At 46.2% G+C, this 20,382-nt stretch overlaps 1 protein-coding gene and 1 non-coding gene across 6 annotated transcripts in view; one reads left to right on the plus strand and one right to left on the minus strand.

Annotated features, from left to right (window-relative positions):
- TCP11 (t-complex 11) overlaps positions 1–20,382 on the minus strand; it is a 173,015-nt gene that overhangs the window by 94,603 nt on the left and 58,030 nt on the right. The window lies entirely within an intron of this gene.
- Positions 2,463–2,569, plus strand: LOC139179174 (U6 spliceosomal RNA). Its single transcript, XR_011563598.1, has one exon. It is a non-coding gene; the product is annotated as a U6 spliceosomal RNA (small nuclear RNA).

The raw sequence follows: 20,382 nt of genomic DNA on the forward strand, positions 1-20,382 counted from the left end.
AGGAGATGACTTTTTTTTTAAGGAAACAAATGGAAATGAAATCTTGCAGGCCTTCTTCTCTCCTCTGCTCCCTTTCCTTGTCAAATTTTGGGGCTTGCCCAAAAGGCATGGATGTTTGCCCTCCTTTCATTTTTTAATTGAAATATGCAAGCACCCTAAAAGGTATGTATCAGTCAGAATAGTACAGAGTATGTTACAGTAACAAACAACCCCCATATCTCACGGGCTTAACACACTTCTGCTTCTGCTACTTGCTGCTTCCTGCTTCTGCTCCACATCCTTCAAGGGTGAGCAGAGGGGTCTGCTCACTGAAATCACTCAGGAATTCAGGCGGATAGAACAGCCAACATCTCAGACATTGTCAGGAGCAAAAGAGAGAGCTGGAGGATCTTGAAAAGGCAATTTAATGGTCTAGCTCACCACTCCTTGGCCAGAATGGGTCACGGGGTCACTCTCAACCACAGAGCACCAGAAAGTGCAAGCTACTATGTGCTCAGAAGAGAAGGAGCCAACAACAATATGACCACAAAAGACAGAATTACATCACAAACACCATATGCCCACCACCAGCCAACCTGGAAAATATCACTTTGCCAGTACTGGTGAAACCCTCTGTGTACTGGACACAAGTACATCTCTCTGCTGCCTGCCACCACAGTAACGAGTCTCCTGAATTCGATGTTTATAAAATATCTCTGTATCTTACTATGTTCATATTATATATACCCTTTGCAGAGGGGTGAACTGGGCCCTGAGTCTGCACTCAGCCTTTCCTGAGACCTTCTGGATATAATTAACAACATATAGTGTTGTTTTACATGTATTTAAAGGCCATATAAATGGTATCATACTGTACACATCTATTTGCAGTTTTCTTTTCTGACCTACTTTATGTTTCTGAGAGTAACCCATGACACTGTGTGAAGCTGTGTTTGATTCCATGCTGTACATAATCCATTGTGTGACTACCACAGTGTCCACTGTGGATGAACATATAGGTCACCTCTAGCTTTTTGTGATTCTGTACAGCACTGCCATGAACATTCTTAGGCACAAGCAACAGACAGTAGCTCCAGAGTAAAGACTTTGGAGGACTTTCTCCACTTGGTGGGATATTGCTAAATAGCCCTCCAAAAAGGCTGGATCAGGTCACACTCCACAGAAGCCTCCTGGCCTCTCCGCAGCCTCATCAACACCCGATACTGTTTGATGAGTGAAGAACACTTCCCCCACAGTTTTCATGAAACTGAAGTCATTAGTCAGCCCATAAGTATTTCTTGAACACCAGATATATTCCAGGCACACAGCTAAGAGTGAAGGATAATGAAGAGGGATGCAGACCCTGCCCTCATGGAGCTTCCAGTCTGGTAGGCAAGACAGACACACGTGGGAATCATCGAACAGACTGGAAAACATGAAGAGGCAAATAAAAATCACCGCCTCTTGCTCCCCACAGGTGACTGCTATCTTCCTTTCTAAGGAAACACTCATGAGCTCCAGACAACACAAAGAAACCAGGCACTTGGTTGAAACAGGGCCCAGCATCCAAGGTGCCTGGACACCTTAAGCCCTGACTCGGGCAAGATAACTAGAACCGTGGCCCAGATGCAATAACCCATTAGGCAGGACCACTGCCACCTGACTTCCAGAACAGGATGGCTGGGAGGCTCTGAGCAACAGCCATGGTCTGGTGAATCGACCTTGAGTGACTGTGATCCCACATTCAAGGGTTCGGGGAGGAACCTTAAACTCTCAAAGTGAGTGAGTGGCAAGACTGGTGAGGGGCCTGTAATATAGCCATACCCGTGATGGTAACAGTCGTATTGAAGCAATCCTGCAAGATAGGCTGGGTGAGCAATCAGGTCTGTCTCCTTAATTTGGGCCTGAGTCACTGGGTAGAAGGACCAGTTGGAAGCAAGGCCAGAGAATGCAGAGTGTTATTTCAGCCACGATGTTTGAGGAGACACATAAAGCTCGTGGCTGGGTAGGCAAGCTAAGACGGCCCTCGGCTATGGCTCTAGGTACAGCTTAACTTAGCGAATCACTACACAAATGCACATGAATAGAGGTATGAACAGGATGTGACTCTAGACTCTGTAAGGGACATGAACACTTTCGGGGACTTCCCTGGTGGCGCAGTTGTTAAGAATCCACATTCCAATAGGACGTGGGTTCGATCCCTGGCCAGGGAACTAAGATTCCCCATGCCTTGGGGCAATTAAGCCTGAGTGCCGCAACTAGAGAGCCCATGTTCCACAAGAGAAGCCCACACACCGCCACTAGAGAAAGCCCATGGCCCACCATGGAGATCCAGCACTGCCAAAATAGAAACATAAAAACCACCTTTGTCCAAGTATAACTCACAAACAACAAGATGCAACCATTTTAAGTGTACAGTTTGGTGAGTTTCAATAAATGCATACATTTGTGTGTGCATCGCTACGATCAAGATACGGAACACTGTGCTCGCTTCGGCAGCACATATACTAAAATTGGAACGATACAGAGAAGATTAGCATGGCCCCTGCGCAAGGATGACACGCAAATTCGTGAAGCGTTCCATATTTTTAAAAAAAAAAAAAAAATACGGAACACTGATAAAAATATGTTAAGATCCCTGTTGTTTTCCTCAAGGAGTCCTTCATTTGCTACCAGACACAGATACTTAAGAAAAATGTGAACCATACAGGCAGCAAAGCATAAGTTCTAATAATTGATGCAGGGTAAGGGAGCTGGAGGGTGGAGGGGGCAACCCTTTGGGAAGTGCCTGGTCCTGATGCAAATGTCCTTGGGCCCTGGAGATTCTCCATCACCCGCAGAGGATCAGGGAGAGGCAGGCCAGGCACCACAGGGCTCGCTTGTCCCAAAATATCTCAACGGCCTGAAATGCCACAGTGAGTCACCTCTCTGGTTTAGAACATTTGGTATTCCCTCTGAAATGCCTATATTAAAATGCATATAAATGACCTAAGAGACAGCCTTTGAGGTGTGTGGAAAACCAGTCCTTCACTAAGAAACAGTTGTCAGGCTTTCCAGTTACCTCCTCAGGAGTGGGTAGGGCCGCGCCAAGACAAATAGGGAAACGCACAAAGCAACTGGTCAGCGTTCTCTAATCACCGTTCTAACTTGGTGAGAAAGTGGACTCCTTCCTTTCAGACGTCTCAAATTACCACATGGAGTCAAGCCCCATCCGAAAGGTTAGGACATCCATTTTGATCTAGGAAGAGGGGAAATTCTGTCAGGAGAATGACAATTCAGCGAGGGTCTGGGGAGAGGCTCAGCCTGAGGCTGAAGTCCATGGTCATCGAAGCATAGGGGCCCCAGGGGTTAGGACGAAAGGTGTTTCCCCATGGAAAAGACTGCAGAGGTAGGGGATTTCTGCCTTCAAATGTCTGAAGGGGAACTATGAGTCAAGGGGATTGGAATGGTTTTTGTAGTCTAGCTTGGAATAGGGTGGGGAAAGCCAGAAGTGGCAGGTATCAATTCAATATGAGAAAGAACTTTCTTATGGTCAGAGCTATCGGGAGAGGAAATGAGTGACCCCAGGAAATAGTGAGATCTCTGTCACTACAGGCATGTAAGCTAAAGCCAGACACCTTTTGGCAGGAACTCGAGTTCTGAGTGGGTCATTGGATTCGGTCTCTTCCATCACTGAGATTCTCTGATTTAGTCCATGGCCAACTTTTGAGAAGCCACAAACACATATTAACTGAGCAATCACTTGATACAAGGCATGATGGGGACAAACCAAAGCATGAGAGACATGGCCTCAGCCTTCCCTGTGGCTGAGCAGATGGGATCGAGGTTGGGGTGGGGAGGTGGTGTTTGCATCACCAGAGGGATGGAAAACATACTGCTGGGGTTCAGAAGGAGGGGAACCTGCCAAATGGGAAGGTAGTCCAGGTGGGCATCAAGGAGGAGGAGAGATGGCAACTTCAGAATTCAGACAGGCAGGAAAAAACGGGGAGGAAAGGTATGTACAGCTGCCAGAAGGCAGGAAATCGTGAGGGTCAGGCTGGCTGGTGGAAGGGGACGTGATGGGATAAAAAGGGATGCTGGGGCTGGAACTGAGGAGGCTAAAAAAGATAGAGAGGACGCATCCGGGGACAGACCGGGAGAGGCACACGTCCACAGGGAAGAGGCGTGTGGCCTGGGCCCAGAGTGCCCACTTGGGGCGCAGGGAATGTTGTGGGGGGGCCCCCACACTGCTCCCCCACCTCCAACTGTGCCACAGACCACCAGACAGAGCCCCCAGGTCGCCTTCCCTCAGCCCCACCACGGCCTCCATCCCCTTCAGGGCAGTGAATGCTGGAGAAAGACGGGAAAACCCACAAAAATCTTCCAAACAAGACAAATATGTGGTGCAGACAAAAGCCATGCTGGGTGGGATGAGGTTTCAGTTGCTCCCCGATGGGGTGGATCCGTCAGAAGAGGCTTGTGGCCTCAGAAAAATGCGTCATCTCCTGCTCTCAGCGGGGCTCATTGCCTCAGCCACCCCCAAAAGAGCCCACGCTGGGGGGTGCCCGCAGTGAGGAGCCAGGGTCAGGCTGGTCACTGGCCTCCAGGTCACCCATGCAGCCCTGCCCACTCCCCAGCAGGGGCTTGCAGGGCTTCGCAGGGAACAGGGGCATGCCCAGTTTGGGGTGTTTGAGGGGGCACTTAAGCCATCCCCTGGGTGTGGTTCCCAGTTTCCTGGTGTGTGGTGAGCACCCCGGGCACTGCCGGAGTAGGCAGGAGGATCGTCTGGGCAACCCTTTGGCCCCACCAGAGCGTGGGGGTGGGTGGGGGGTTCGATCAATGTTCCAAGTGGGAAAGTCAGGTGCCACCAGGAGTGCCTCAGAAGGACTGGAGTGCGGGTGGGTGGCGGGAGGAGGGGGTGGGGAGAGGCTGGGTCCAGCCTTCGGTCCCCTCATCCGCACCCCTGCAACCCTCCAGGCTCCCAGGCCCCTGGGGTTCACGTTCCATTTCTGCTCCAGTTCCATGGTTATTAATGGCTATTGTTCGTGAGAAAGACAGAGATGTTTTCAGTTTAGTGGCATTGTTTCGGACTTTCTCTCTGCCGGCAAGGCAGGGATGGGAGGCCTCCCCTTCGCAGATTGGCCCCGGGCAAGGAGGGGTGGCCGGAGTCAGGGCTGAGTGGACTGGTTTCTCTGTGCTGTGTGGGCACAGGGAAGGCCAGGAGGGGCCAGCACCGCCAGGAGGGCAGAGTCCCCAAAACAGCTTTGCTTCCTATGCCTCTTGACCCATCCTGGCCATCCCTCTCCTCGCCCGAGAAACTAGCTTACTTTTCTTCTTCAGTTCAGTTAAGTTCAGTTCAGTCACTCAGTCGTGTCCAACTCTTTGCGACCCCATGAATCGCAGCACGCCAGGCCTCCCTGTCCATCACCAACTCCCGGAGTTCCCTCTCTCGTCCCCTTCTCCTCCTGCCCTCAATCCCTCCCAGCATCAGGGTCTTTTCCAATGAGTCAACTCTTCGCATGAGGTGGCCAAAGTACTGGAGTTTCAGCTTTAGCATCATTCCTTCCAAAGAAATCTCAGGGCTGATCTCCTTCAGAATGGACTGGTTGGATCTCCTTGCAGTCCAAGGGACTCTCAAGAGTCTTCTCCAACACCACAGTTCAAAAGCATCAGTTCTTCGGTGCTCAGCTTTCTTCACAGTCCAACTCTCACATCCATACATGACCACTGGAAAAACCATAGCCTTGACTAGACAGTCCTTTGTTGGCAAAGTAATGTCTCTGCTTTTCAGCATGCTATCTAGGTTGGTCATAACTTTTCTACTTAGGCTTCCCCAATTTAGATGAGAGAGCAGCTTTCTCTCTCTCCGGGCCTCGACTTCCTTACCTGCAATGTTAGGTGGCTTCTAAGATTCTTCCTGGTTCTCAGCTTCAGCATCAACAGCTCAGTCACACCAACAGTACTTTCTCTAGTCCAAGACTCCAGGGGTGGGAGCTGGCCCCTTGGCTGAGTTGATGTTCACCTGGGCAATGGGCTTAGGGAGGGAAAGGACATTCCCCTGGCATCTTAACTATGTTTTTTAAAACATTTATTTATTTGGCCACGCTGGGTCTTGGTTGCAGCCCTCGGAATCTCTGATTTAAGCTGTGGCAGGCGGGATCTTTAGTTGCGCATGCAAAATCTTTAGTCGCAGGGTGTGTGAGGCAGGTGAACTCTTAACTGTGGCAACCAGGATCTAGGTCCCCAACTAGGAATCGAACCCAGGCCTCTGCATTGGGAGTCTTAGCCACTGGACCCCCAGGGAAGTCCCCACCTTAAATATTTTAAAACTTATTTTGTAGTTTGTAATTCCACCCTTAGAGATTCACTCCTCTGGGCTTATTGCAACACCCATTTCAGTAAAATAGAGAGGATAGCTAGCTGCTAACCCTTTTTAACATTAAAAGTGATCCTTTGCTTATATATTTCTCTTCACAAAGTTGAAATCATTTTCAGATACAGGATCCCACTTGGGACTGTAACAGTTCAGGAATTAGTTGACCATTGATAAGTTAAGACCTCAGAGGCGGTAACTCAAGATAAGAACCTGGACACAGGTGATCTCCTTCTAGGAATTACCTACATTTTAACAGAGGAACATCCTGAGGGTAAGAATAATCACAAAGGAATGCCTCTCTGGTGGCAGGAATGTCAAACCCTGTGATGCCAGGCATGTGATGTTGTCTAGTATGGCTGGGAATGAAGGGGCCACCCACGAGTCAGTGTGTGCCCGCTCAAAACCCAGAGCTGTTGTCAAATCACCCAACAGGCCCTCAGTGGTTCATTGGACCCCTTGTGGGGGCAGGTCTATTTGGGCAGGTGTCTGGGTTCACAAGAAACACCCAGAGAACAATAATGACTTGAAAAACAGAGGAAGGGAGAGTGTAAGTGCAGAGGGTGGGATGGGAAGGGGCAAGGGTTGGGACAGGATGAGAGCCAGCGTGGAACTTGGAAGGCCACAGAAAGTAACTGCAGGAAGAAGGGGGTGGGGGCAGTGGTGGTCTTCTCCACAAAGGGCTACCTGAGCACAAAATCTCATTTGAAATTGGCCAGTAATAATTGGAGACCAACCCTGAATCAAATTGCCAACATCCATTGGATCATCGAAAAAGCAAAAGAGTTCCAGAAAAACATTTACTTCTGCTTTGTTGACTATGCCAAAGCCTTATGACTGTGTGGATCACAACAAACTGTGGAAAATTCTTCAAGAGATGGGAATACCAGACCACCTGACTTGCCTCCTGAGAAATCTGTAAGCAGGTCAGGAAGCAACAGATAGAACTGGACATGGAGCAACAGATTGGTTCCAAATTGGAGAAGGAGTACGTTAAGGCTGTATATTGTCACCGTGCTTTTTTAACTTATATGCAAAGTACATCATGCGAAACACTGGGCTGGAAGAAGCACAAGCTGAAATCAAGATTGCTGGGAGAAATATCAATAACCTCAGATATGCAGATGACACCACCCTTATGGCAGAAAGTGAAGAAGAACTAAAGAGCCTCTTGATGAAAGTGAAAGTAGAGAGTGAAAAAGTTGGCTTAAAATGCAACATTCAGAAAATGAAGATCATGGCATCTGGTCCCATCACTTCATGGCAAATAGTTGGGGAAACAATAGAAACAGTGACAGACTTTATTTTTTGGGGCTCCAAAATCACTGTAGATAGTGACTGCAACCATGAAATTAAAAGACGCTTGCTCCTTGGAAGAAAAGTTATGACCGGCCTAGACAGCATATTAAAAAGCAGAGACATTACTTTGCCAACAAAGGTCTGTCTAGTCAAAGCTATGGTTTTTCCAGTAGTCACGTATGGTTGTGAGAGCTGGACTATAAAGAAAGCTGAGCGCCGAAGAATTGATGCTTTTGAACTGTGGTGATGGAGAAGACTCTTGAGAGTCTCTTGGCCTGCAAGGGGGTCCAACCAGTCCATCCTAAGGAAATCAACCCTGATTTGGAAGGTCTAATGCTGAAGCTGAAACTCCAATAATTTGCCCACCTGATGCAAAGAACTGACTCATTTGAAAAGACCCTGATGCTGGGAAAGATTGAAGGCGGCAGGAGAAGGGGAAGACAGAGGATGAGGTGGTTGGATGGCATCACCGACTCAATGGACGTGAGTTTGAATAAGCTCCGGGAGTTGGCGATGGACAGTTAGGCCTGGTGTGCTGAAGTCCATGGGGTTGCAAAGAGTCGGACACAACTGAGCAACTGAACTGAACCCTGAATCACATTTGGTATCCACAATGAAACAGAATGACCATTTGCCAGGGCTCCTAGATCCTAGATAGTTTCTATGCAATATCTTGTTTGAGCCTTGACCTACCCTAGAGGCAGATCTTATCATCCAGTTTACAGAGAAGCCAATTGAAGCTTAGAAAGAACATGGAACCTTCTAAAGTCACACAGCTAGTAAGCGGCAGAGCTAGGAATCAAACCCAAGTCAACCCAGGCTCCAAAGCCTGCCTTTCAACCACTTCTGCAAGGGTAACAGTCATCTGCTAACACCGCTTCCTCTTCCCCATAAGGGCATTTTTTTGGCTCGAAGAGCATCCTGGCAATTTCCTGCACAGACCATTCTTGACCATTTTCCATGCAACAAGTAGTGATAGGGTTTCCTCTCTAGCACTTGAAGTTGCCTCGATGATGACAACTTCCAGGAAGAAAGTGTCTTTACACTCTCAGTTAAGTTCAGTTCAGTCGCTCAGTCGTGTCTGACTCTTTGCGACCCCATGAATCGCAGCACGCCAGGCCTCCCTGTCCATCACCAACTCCTGGAGTTCACTCAGACTCACGTCCATCGAGTCAGTGATGCCATCCAGCCATCTCATCCTCTCTCGTCCCCTTCTCCTCCTGCCCCCAATCCCTCCCAGCATCAGAGTCTTTTCCAATGAGTCAACTCTTTGCATGAGGTGGCCAAAGTACTGGAGTTTCAGCTTTAGCATCATTCATTCCAATGAACACCCAGGACTGATCTCCTTCAGAATGGACTGGTTGGATCTCCTTGCAGTCCAAGGGACTCTCAAGAGTCTTCTCCAACACCACAGTTCAAAAGCATCAGTTCTTCGGCGCTCAGCTTTCTTCACAGTCCAACTCTCACATCCATAGATGACCACTGGAAAAATCATAGCCTTGACTAGACAGACCTTTGGGGATCCAGCAAATTTGTTCTGTGAAGTGCCATATAGTGAATGCCTCAGGTTTTGCAGATCACTCGACCTCTGGGGAGCCACAAACATGTAAATAAATGTGTGTGGCTGTGTTTCAATAAAACTTCAATTACAAACATATCTAATCCATACATTTATCCATCCATTCATCTATTCAGTCCATTCATCTGACCATTTATTTGTTCTTTTTTGTTGAGCACTTTCTTGAATCAGACACTATTCCAGGTGATGGTGTAACAGGATGGAAAGGGATAGGGCACAACTTTTGAAAGAATGACATAGCCCAAGGACACGACACAAGCTGATTAGAATCAAATGGGACCAAGATGGCAGAGAAGACTAGACCTTGATCCTCAGTTAGCAAGTGAATGACTCACCCAGAGGTGCCATGACAGTTCCAAGGCAGTGTCAAAAGACCAAGGAGCGGGCAGTGGCCCAAATCCTGGAAATTTCCACCCCTTCCCCAAAATAGTTGGAGTAATCCTCCCACTCGTTAGCATATGAAATTACCCAGCCTATAAAAACTAACCATGCCACATTTCACCACACTCGCCCTTTGCGATGGCCCACACACTGTCTGTGGCGTGTGCTTCTCACTGAATCTGAATAAATCCACTTCTTACCTATCAGTTTGTCTCTCACTGAGTTTTTTCTGTGATGAGACATCAAGAACCTGAGCTTCATTAGGTCCTAAAACCAGGTACTATAGGTTTTGGCGAGGTTCAAGTCCCAGCCACATGTGTTTGAATCCCAGCCATGTGGGTTCAAGTCCCAAGGAGCGTTTGGGCTGGGTTTGAGTCCCTGCCACATGGGTTCAAGTGCCAAATTGGGTTTTGGCTGGGTTTGAGTCCCAATCTGAGGTAAATGGTTTCAATGGGAATGCTTCACATTCTCTATTTGTAGCCTGATTGGTGACTGATCCGATGTTAAATAGAGTAGAATCTCTGTAGATCACAGAGTGCACATATTAGGCATTATTTGACGGGTTTTTGACTTAGAGGAAAAAGGCAAGTCACATCTAAAGATGAAAGGCAGTATAAGACAGTGGTGAAGTAGAGACTCCAGAGCCACATACTGAGAATGTGTCCTCAGACAAGTTACTTCGCCTCTCTGTATCTCAGTTCCCTCACCTATACAATTGGATAACAACAGCAGAATCTAACTCCTAAGACTGGGCTGAGACTCAGCTGAGTGAAAAGTTTATGAAAGATTGCCTGACTCGTGGGAAGCACATTATAAACTTCTGTTATATAAAGGAGACATCCAAGAGAAAGAAAAAACAGCAACAATTAGGAGATACATCATGAGATAGTGCCGACTAATTCCAATTTTGCAAGTGTACTACACTGGACAAACTTTTTAATCTTCCTTTGCTCCTATTTCCACATTTTAAAGACAAACGTAGGAACTTCCCTGGTGGTCCTATGGCTACGACCCCACACTCCCAATGTAGGGGGCCCGGGTTTGATCCCTGGTTGGGGAACTAGATCCCACAAGCTGTAACTAAAAGATCCTGCATCCCACCGTTAAGACACATCATACCCAAATAAACACAATATTTTTTAAAAACAAGACAAATATAATTTTCACTCCCTCCTTCACTTAGGGGCTTCTCTGGTGGCTCAGAGGGTAAAGCATCTGCCTGCAACGTGGGAGACCCAGGTTTGATCCCTGGGTCGGGAAGATCCCCTGGAGAAGGAAATGGCAACCCTCTCCAGTACTCTTGCCTGGAAAATCCCATGGACGGAGGAGCCTGGTAGGCTACAGTCCATGGGGTTGCAAAGAGTCGGACACAACTGAGCGACTTCACTTTCACTTTCCTTCACTTGGGTAGAGTGAGTCCGCATTACTTGCTGATCCCAAAAAAACAAAAAAACTCTATTTACTAAATGATGGCCTGAGCTACAGTGTGCTAAAGTGCACAATCAGGTTGAAGAAGTAAGATTTAAACAGGTGGAACAATTAAGTCACAGGACTTGAGCAACAGGATGAGTGTAGAGGACTAAGGAGCTTTCATTAGGTGGTGAATATTCTGATTTGTGGCATTTGCATGTTGGGGAAGAGTGCAGGATGAGAGAGGAAAGGCGGACTAAGGTTAGATTCTGGAAGTCTTTGAATACCAGCCTGATCTGACTTCATTTAAACTTTACTTTCAGGACCAGAGGTTCACAATAGTATTCCCCGCTTTGGGATCGCATGATAGGTGACTTTCATATGTGAGACTTACACCTATAAGTATTCACCAGAATGGGCTGTAGCAGAGATAAAGGAGACTTTGAGTTCCAAAGAATTCCCTGTGAATGAGTATACATTTCCAAGTAGATATAAAGTCCCACCTCATCCCACCCTACCATTTTAATGTTAATTGCTTATTTTCATGTATTAAAGACATCCTGGAATGTGAAGTCAAGTGGGCCTTAGAAAGAAAGCATCACTACGAACAAAGCTAGTGGAGGTGATGGAATTCCAGTTGAGCTATTTCAAATCCTGAAAGATGATGCTGTGAAAGTGCTGCACTCAATATGCCAGCAAATTTGGAAAACTCAGCAGTGGCCACAGGACTGGAAAAGGTCAGTTTTCATTCCAATCCCAAAGAAAGGCAATGCCAAAGAATGCTCAAACTACTGCACAATTGCACTCATCTCACACGCTAGTAAAGTAATGCTCAAAATTCTTCAAGCCAGGCTTCAGCAATATGTGAACCGTGAACTTCCAGATGTTCAAGCTGGTTTTAGAAAAGGCAGAGGAACCAGAGACCAAATTGCCAACTTCCGCTGGATCATCAAAAAAGCAAGAGAGTTCCAGAAAAACATCTATTTCTGCTTTATTGACTAGCCAAAGCCTTTGACTGTGTGGATCACAAGAAACTGTGGGAAATTCTGAAAGAGATGGGAATACCAGACCACCTGACCTGCCTCTTGAGAAATCTGTATGCAGGTCAGGAAGCAATAGTTAGAACTGGACATGGAACAACAGACTGGTTCCAAATAGGAAAAGGAGTACATCAAGGCTGCATATTGTCACCCTGCTTATTTAACTTATATGCAGAGTACATCATGAGAAATGCTGGGCTGGAAGAAGCACAAGCTGAAATCAAGATTGCCAGGAGAAATATCAATAACCTCAGATATGCAGATGACACCACCCTTATGGCAGAAAGTGAAGAAGAAATAAAGAGCCTCTTGATGAAAGTGAAAGAGGAGAGTGAAAATGTTGGCTTAACACTCAACATTCAGAAAACTAAGATCTTAGCATCTGGTCCCATCACTTCATGGGAAATAGATGGGAAAACAGTGGAAACAGTGTCAGACTTTACTTTTTTGGGCTCCAAAATCACTGCAGATGGTGATTGCAGCCATGAAATTAAAAGATGCTTACTCCTTGGAAGGAAAGTTATGACCAATCTAGAGAGCATATTCAAAAGCAGAGACATTACTTTGCCAACAAAGGTCTGTCTAGTCAAGGCTATGGTTTTTCCAGTGGTCATCTATGGATGTGAGAGTTGGACTGTGAAGAAAGCTGAGCACCGAAGAATTGATGCTTTTGAACTGTGGTGTTGGAGAAGACTCTTGAGAGTCCCTTGGACTGCAAGGAGATCCAACCAGTCCATCCTAAAGGAAATCAGTCCTGGGTGTTCATTGGAAGGACTGATGCTAAAGCTGAAACTCCAAGACTCTGGCCACCTCATGTGAAGAGTTGACTCATTTGAAAAGACCCTGATGCTGGGAGGGATTGGGGGCAGGAGGAGAAGGGGATGACAGAGGATGAGATGGCTGGATGGCATCACCAACTCGATGGACATGAGTTTGGGTAAACTCCGGGAGTTGGTGATGGACAGGGGGCCTGGCATGCTGTGATTCATGGGGTCGCAAAGAGTTGGACACAACTGAGTGACTGAACTGAACTGAACTGAACTGATGTGCAGAGAAAATGGCTGGTATAATGGAGGGTGGTTTATAATTTGGGGGGAGTTTATTGTATGTGAATTCTAAACATGTGTTTGAAAAAAAAAAGTGTTCTCAGTTTGTAGGGTACAACATATATTAGTTAAAGCTTGTTAACTTTGTCACTCAAATCCTCTATTGTTTTCATTATGACTTTTTTCTACTTCACTTGCAGCTTTTGGGGCCTTCATCCATGGCAATAGATTTGTTCATTTATCCTTGATTTCCACTAACATTTGCTTTATATATTTTTAAACTTGACTATTAAAAATCATAGATGTTAAAAATTTTTGTTAAGACTTTTTTTTTCGGTGAATCTTGTTTCTTTTAGAGCCTTTTGCCTTGAATTCCAAATTATCTAATGTTAATATATTATTTTTTCTACTTTTGTTATCCTTTGCTTGGTATATTTCCCCCATCTGTTCATATTCAAAATGTTCTGCCACTTGGTTTCAAACGCATCTGTGTAAACAGTATATAGCCGGATTTTGCCCTTTAATAGAAGAACCCCATGGACAGAGGAGCCTGGTAGGCTGCAGTCCATGGAGTCTCTAGGAGTCGGACACGACTCAGCGACTTCACTTTCATTTTTCACTTTCATGCATTGCTGAAGGAAATGGCAACCCACTCCAGTACTCTTGCCTGGAGAATCCCAGGGACGGGGGAGCCTGGTGGGCTGCCGTCTATGGGGTCACACAGAGTCGGATACGACTGAAGTGACTTAGCAGCAGCAGCAGAACTGTCTCTTTTTTCAGGTAATATTAATGATATTCAGGTAAATTAATTCAGGTAAAATTAATGCAGACTTACCCTGTCCTTCTATGCTTCCCCTTTACCATGCTTTCTTTTTATTTTTTAAAAGATCTTTTCTTCATGCTTTTTCTTAGATTAAGTTTTTTGCCCTTTCATTCACTCTTGTGATTTGGAAGTTGATTTTCCAATATCCCATTTTCTGTTCTTGAATTTGAATCCTATATTCTTAAAAAAAAAAAATTATTTTTGGTGTTAGTTGTGGCGCACGGCATCTTTGCTGTGGCCCGGGGGCCTTTTAGTTGAGGCGTGCAGGCTTAGTAATCGCCGCGTGAGGGCTCCCCAGCCAGAGATTGAACCTGGGTCCTCTGCACTGGAAGGTAGATTCTTAACCACTGGACCACCAGGGAAGTCCCAAATCCTGTGTTCTTTAACTCACAATTTTCTATCAGTGTCTAGAGATAATTAGAAGCTTCTTTCTCCATTAATACACGTCAACATTCTTTTTCCTCCACCGTGTTTAGATCTTCTGGGTAGATTATGGATCCAAATTGTTATTTTTGAAGTGTTTACAGTATGCCTCCATAATTCAGACTTCACTAAAAGTTTTACTAATTTCTTTGCTCACCACAGTTTCAGCATTCCACGTCTTCCTCTTTCTTACGTCCGCTTATCATAATTGAAGCATCTCCCCTAGGAATTCTTTAAAGAAAATGAGAGTGGCAAACTTTCTCCTTATAAAACAAAAAATGCCTTAAACTTCCCTCCCACTTGAATATTTCATTTCCCTTTGGAACTTGGAGATTGTGCTCCATTGTCTTTTAACATCCAGTTTCATGCCAATATAATATTATTGTGTTAATGACCTGCTTTTTCCTCTCTGGAAGCTTCCAGTTTTTTTTCCTTTATCTTTGGTGATCTGAAATTTCACCAAAATGTGTCTAGGTATGAGTCTTCCCACCCCTCACCCCGCCCCCTTGGGAACATTCAATCTAGTAATTAATTCCTTTCTTCAACAATGGAAAATTTTCTTTTATTACTTCTTCAATTACTTTCTCTCTTCTATTCTCTTAAGTTATATCCTTTTATAACGCCTATTAGACAAATGGCTCTTAACTTTTCTCTCGGACTTTCCATCTCTTTACGGTTTTCCTTGTGTTTAAGGAGACTTCTTCAGCTCAGTCTTTCTAATAATCAGATCATTAAATTTATCTCAGACCATCTACTGAGATTCAAATTCTGACGATCAGTTTTAAAATTTCTAAAAAATATCTGGTTGGTTTTTTTAAATGGACTTTATTATTATTTTTCATCTCTTGAAAATAACTATTCTTCAATTCAAGTGATCTTACCAAAGACAGTTAAAGAAACAAAACCAACAGTTTTTTGTTCTGTTATCTCTATTTCTTTGGGTGTTAATTCTTCTACGTGTTAAGTTCAGGGCTTTGCTATTCAATACAGTATCTGCTTTCTATTTAAATTTAAATTAGGATACAGTTTAATAAAGAATTCAGTTCCTCAGTTGAAGCAGCCACATTTCAGATGATCACTAGCCACAGGTGGTGTGCAGCTACATGTTGGACAACTCACATGCAGAACACTTCCATCGTCACAGCAGGTTCTGTTGGACAGTGCTGGCCGTGCAATGCACTTTCTCTGTACCATGGTTTTATTTTTCCTTTCCCCTTAGCGATTCCTGGTGTTTTGCTCATTTTTGTGTTTGAGAATATCTGTTTGCCAGTTTTGTGTTCACTATAGCCTTGTCACCGGTTATTGAGGGTGGGAGAGAGAGGTGTGGCCTGCCAGCAGCTTTTCTTCTGAATGAGGACTCCCTACTTCCCTTTCAGAGTGTCAGTAGCTGCTTGGAACGTTGCTCTGCCTCTCTAACCCCAGCAACCTGGGGCAAATCCTCTACTGTGAACTACTAAACACACGTCAGGAAGCAGCAAGGAACACTTCTGGGACCTCCTCTGGTTGTTTTGAGTCTGTCGTCTCAGGCTTAGAGCTCCCCTCTGACCCTTGTCTCCCAGACCACTTTTCCCTCCTCCGTGGCCTTCTCCTTCATATCTATTATCCAGTTTTATTCTTATAGCTTTGATGCTATTTGTTCTTTATCTTTCTGGTACCCAACATGTCTGATAGGCTGAGGGTTCTCTTTTCGTTTTCTCACACTATAATATAGTTTGTTTGTTTTCTTGTAGCTTCCTGTCATTCTGTGGATTGGGGCAGGAGAAAGGGTCTTCTGCCAGGTTGACCCAAATTTTAACAATGCCTTTGTATCAGCATGATTTTGCTCTTTGTAGACCCATTTCATAACTAATACTTCCCTAAACCTGGGGTTCCCAAATTCAGACAGGTGCTGGTTGCATTAGAATCGCCTGAGAATCAATGGGCTCCACTCTTTGGGGATTTGAATGCATAGCTCACTGTGGGAAGCTTCAGCCTACTTAGTGGGATGGGTGGAAATGAGGCTTAAATCCTGGAGACAGGCCACCTACTTTGCAGGCTAGTTTGTGTCCAATGCCCAAATGGCCAGGATCTCTCATAGTCAAATGACTGTTTCTGGAAGTGAATGGGGCACTGAGTGTGTGCAGAGATGGGGAACATAAGGAACCTCTTCCTCCTTGAACTGAAGGAGGGTGAGAAGTTACAAAACCCTCTGAGGATTAACTCAAGGACAAGAGAGATCCAATGCGTGCAACTGAATGGAACTGACGTGAAGGATGGCTGCAGGCCCCTCTCCCTCCCACAACGACATCAATTCTGAAAACCCCCAAAATCAAAATGGGCCAGAAAATTCCCCCATCTAGAGATGTTTTTTAAAGCTTTAATTGCTATCCTACTGAGAGCCCCAACTCCAGCTTTGAGGAGATATATTTACTGGTTAGATTTACAGTAATGATTATTATTGTTACTGTTAAGAAGAATCCACTCATTGTCTCCAGTAAGCTCATAACGTTGCACAAACATGACCTCATTTCTCCTCTGAACGGGGCAGGTATTGTTAACTCTGTTTTCCTAAAGGAGGATGCGGAGGTCCATTGCAGTCTAACGCCTTGAGCAAGGCCACACATCAAGAGAGGGAGGGAAAAAGGAAGCAGGCCCCAGGCCTCTTGCATTGGGGTCCCAGGGTTCTCTGCACTGGTCTAGGCTCCCTTGTCTGGTCAGTTCCCGCGACTTCCTTTGGGGACACAGATCTGGTTCCAGGGTCGAAGGGGATCAGAGCCGTTTGGAGTCATGGACATCAGATACCACAAGAGGAATAATCATTACTTTTCATAGGCTCAGCCAAGTCTAGACTCCAGGCTCAGCAATCAAAATCTTCCCTGTTTGTCTCCAGTTTCACTAGGCTCCTACTCTGCTGACTTTTCTCCCGACTTTTCCATCAAGGGACACAAACACTTCACCCCTGGATCCATTCAGACCGGATGTTGTATTCACACTGCATTTGTTCTTCTGCCCCTCGTGGAATGTCTGCGGCCTGCGTGTTCTTTGGGTCAGTTGCAGTGCCTGTTGCCCACTGTGCTTTCTTTGGGCTTTTGCTTCCGCCATCCTCTAAGCCCAGTCCTAGAAGTCATTTCCCCCTTCCTGCCCTCTAGTCTTCCTACCCAAGAAGATTTCCTTTGATTTTCCAGAGGGGTCCATCTCCCTCTCTGAGCTCCTGCCATCCTCATTTATTCACTCTACAGATAATTATTCAGAGCCTGCTAGGTGGTGGGCACCAGGGGCGGTAATGCAGATACAACGGTGAACAAGCCACACACTGTCCCTGCTCTCAATTGTCATAAGGGTGTATGAAAAGGCTTCCAAAACATAGCCAATACTTGCCAGTGTCTCTCCATCTTCTGTTTTGTCCAAGAAAAAGCTCAGTTTATCTAGGTATATCAGAAAATTCCATGTGTCAAAGACAACATAAAAGCAAAGTCTCAGTTTTGCACAATAATGGCATTTTAGTGGAAACCAAAAAAAGTACAAAATTAAAATATATGATAAATATGGCATGATTCTTAAGATTGGTTCATGCGGTTTGAATTGAGTTTCTTTTTACAACTTATAAATTAAGAATAATTGGTTTTTCTTTCACTCTACTATACACACACACGTGTGTGTGTATATATATTTAAATAAAAGTAAATCTTTTAAAAAAGCTTCCCTTGACTGGAGGGTGACTGATGGTGGACAAGAGCAGAGAGGCATGCCTGAGGCAAGACAAGCTCACGGAGGCCTTGAGGGCCACGCTGAGTAGCTGGATTTCATCCTCAGAGCAGTGGGAAGGCACTGCAGGATTATGCAGGGAGTGACATGATCTGATTTATACTTAATGACAGAAATCCTCAGTGGGATGGAGGTGGGGAGGGGCAATCTTGCCCCCCTTTCCTGAGTGACCCTTGACAGTACCTGGTCGTCACAGCTTGGGCGGGGGTGCTCCAGTGGGTAGAGGCCAGGATACTGCTGAACGTCCACCAATGCACAGGACGGCCCCCCCAACACATGTCAAGAGTGCTGAGGTTGTGAAACTCTGTTTTTAAGATGACTCTGGCTGCCATGTGAAGAACGGGCTCTCAGACCCCAAGAGTGAAATTAGAGAGACTACTTGAAAGGCCACTTAACTTCATACAGCCATTGCACTGATCTGCTGGAAACTTCTCTCCATGTATGCCAAACCTTATCCTCTGGGGTCTGGGGACTCTGCTTTCTGTTGGGTGACAGCCAGCCAACCAGCCCTACTCATCTTCCCAAGAAGCCCCTTTGCATTTTAATAGGGGCTTTCTGAGGGCAATGCCGTACCCTGTGAGAACAGTCAGCCTTAGCTGAGCAGGAGAGGAGCCGCTCTGAGGCATCACTGTGCAGGGGCCATCTGCTCTGTCTGGGAATATGCGGGGTCTCAGAGACTAGCTTCCATGCCCTCTTCCCCGGTAGTCACAGCTGTGACCTTGTCATGACAGCTGCAGCCAGCTCAGCGTTCCCCTCCTCCCTGACCTCCTGAATGCCAGGCAGGCCTATATGGGGTTTGCAGAGGATCTGGGCGCCCAAGACATGTGATGCCCGGCACTTACAGTGAAGTTTATGAGTATTTACACCAGGCATGAGAACCTATCATTTACAGCCTTGCCATGTAAATCAGTAGAGTTAAAGGGCTCTGCTCTTGCCCCTGCCCCCAGCTTGAGGTTGGTTTTAAGATTTCGGGGAGGCATGACTGAGCAGTGGTGACTGTGGGAGGTCTGTGGAAGAAGTCTCTCCAGAGAGCGGGGCGGCGGGTTTGGGAGCAGCTCCTCCTCAGGGGTGGGACTGGCCAAGCAGTAGGAGAGTTTGTCTTCTGGGCCCCAGTTATGAACCACTCCTCCCACTTCCAGAGAGGTTTTCTGTCTTGTGTGAGGGGGCGGGAGTGTCATGAAAACTTTGAAGAAAGCTATAGAAAACCCCTCTCTGGAAAAATGACCACTGGGGATAAAAACCCGTATACAGTACAGGAGATTCCCAGATCCCTTTGCAGCCAATCCATGACCTTACAAACTGATTCACACCAAAATGCAAATGACTAACAAGGTTCAGTATATTTCCATTTTAATGGGGAGTAAAGCCCTTAAGCCACACTGGATTTCACTCCAACGGTGGGTTTAGACACATCCTAAAGCAGATGGGAAGCATTTCCTAGCTTCTGAGTTCTTCCCAAATCCCTGCTGTACCAACATAGAAAACTGGGTTTGGAGGAGGAGAAGTAACAGAGGGAAGAAGGGAAACAGGGACCATTCTTAGGCTAATTTGGAATCAAAAGGCCACCTGAGACTGGACCCAATGGGGCTTGTTGGGAACCCACACCAGATATTCCTGGTCAGCCCAGGGCATCTGATCTTGTTAATGGCCAATAAAAATTAGGGGGACAAAGGCTAAGCCCTGGCAGCTCAAATGAATCTCCTCTGCAAGAGGGAGCAATCTCGTAAAGAGTCATAACCGAGCAAACGGAGAACTCCTTGTGTTTCATTAACTTTAATAGTGCTTGTTAGGTTGGCTTCCAAGGGCTGCGGGACAGGAGAGAGAAGGCCAGACTCATCATCAGGGCTTGAGAGCAGGCAGGCTCGCGTGGACTCCCCCTTTGGCCCCCAGTGCTGAGCTGAAAGTGGCTGCTGTTTGTACCCCTACAGGCTCCCCAGCCCAGCATGACATCCTGGCCACACAGGCAAGGAGCCCAGGCCTCAAGGACTTTTAATTCTTTCCTGTTGGGGTAGAGAAAGACAAGGACAAAGAGCTGGATGCAAACCATCTCTGTGCCTGGGCCAGCCACCACCTGGCTCTGGGTGCCCACATAGAGGCCTCTCCCAGGAACATCCAAAGTCCAGCTCCAATGCCCACAAGCCCCCACTTGAAGAGTCCCAGCGGCCCAGAGCCTGACTTGGGGACCGCTGTCACTGTGAGCCACAGTGCTGATCTCCTCCTTCTTCTCTACCCCAGATGTGTCCACTGCCAGGAAAAAAAAAAATAATAATAATAATGGAAAACAAACAAACAGGGCCAGCAGCAAA

The sequence above is a fragment of the Bos indicus genome, chromosome 23, assembly GCF_029378745.1.
Source record: "Bos indicus isolate NIAB-ARS_2022 breed Sahiwal x Tharparkar chromosome 23, NIAB-ARS_B.indTharparkar_mat_pri_1.0, whole genome shotgun sequence".
Lineage (NCBI taxonomy): Eukaryota > Metazoa > Chordata > Mammalia > Artiodactyla > Bovidae > Bos > Bos indicus.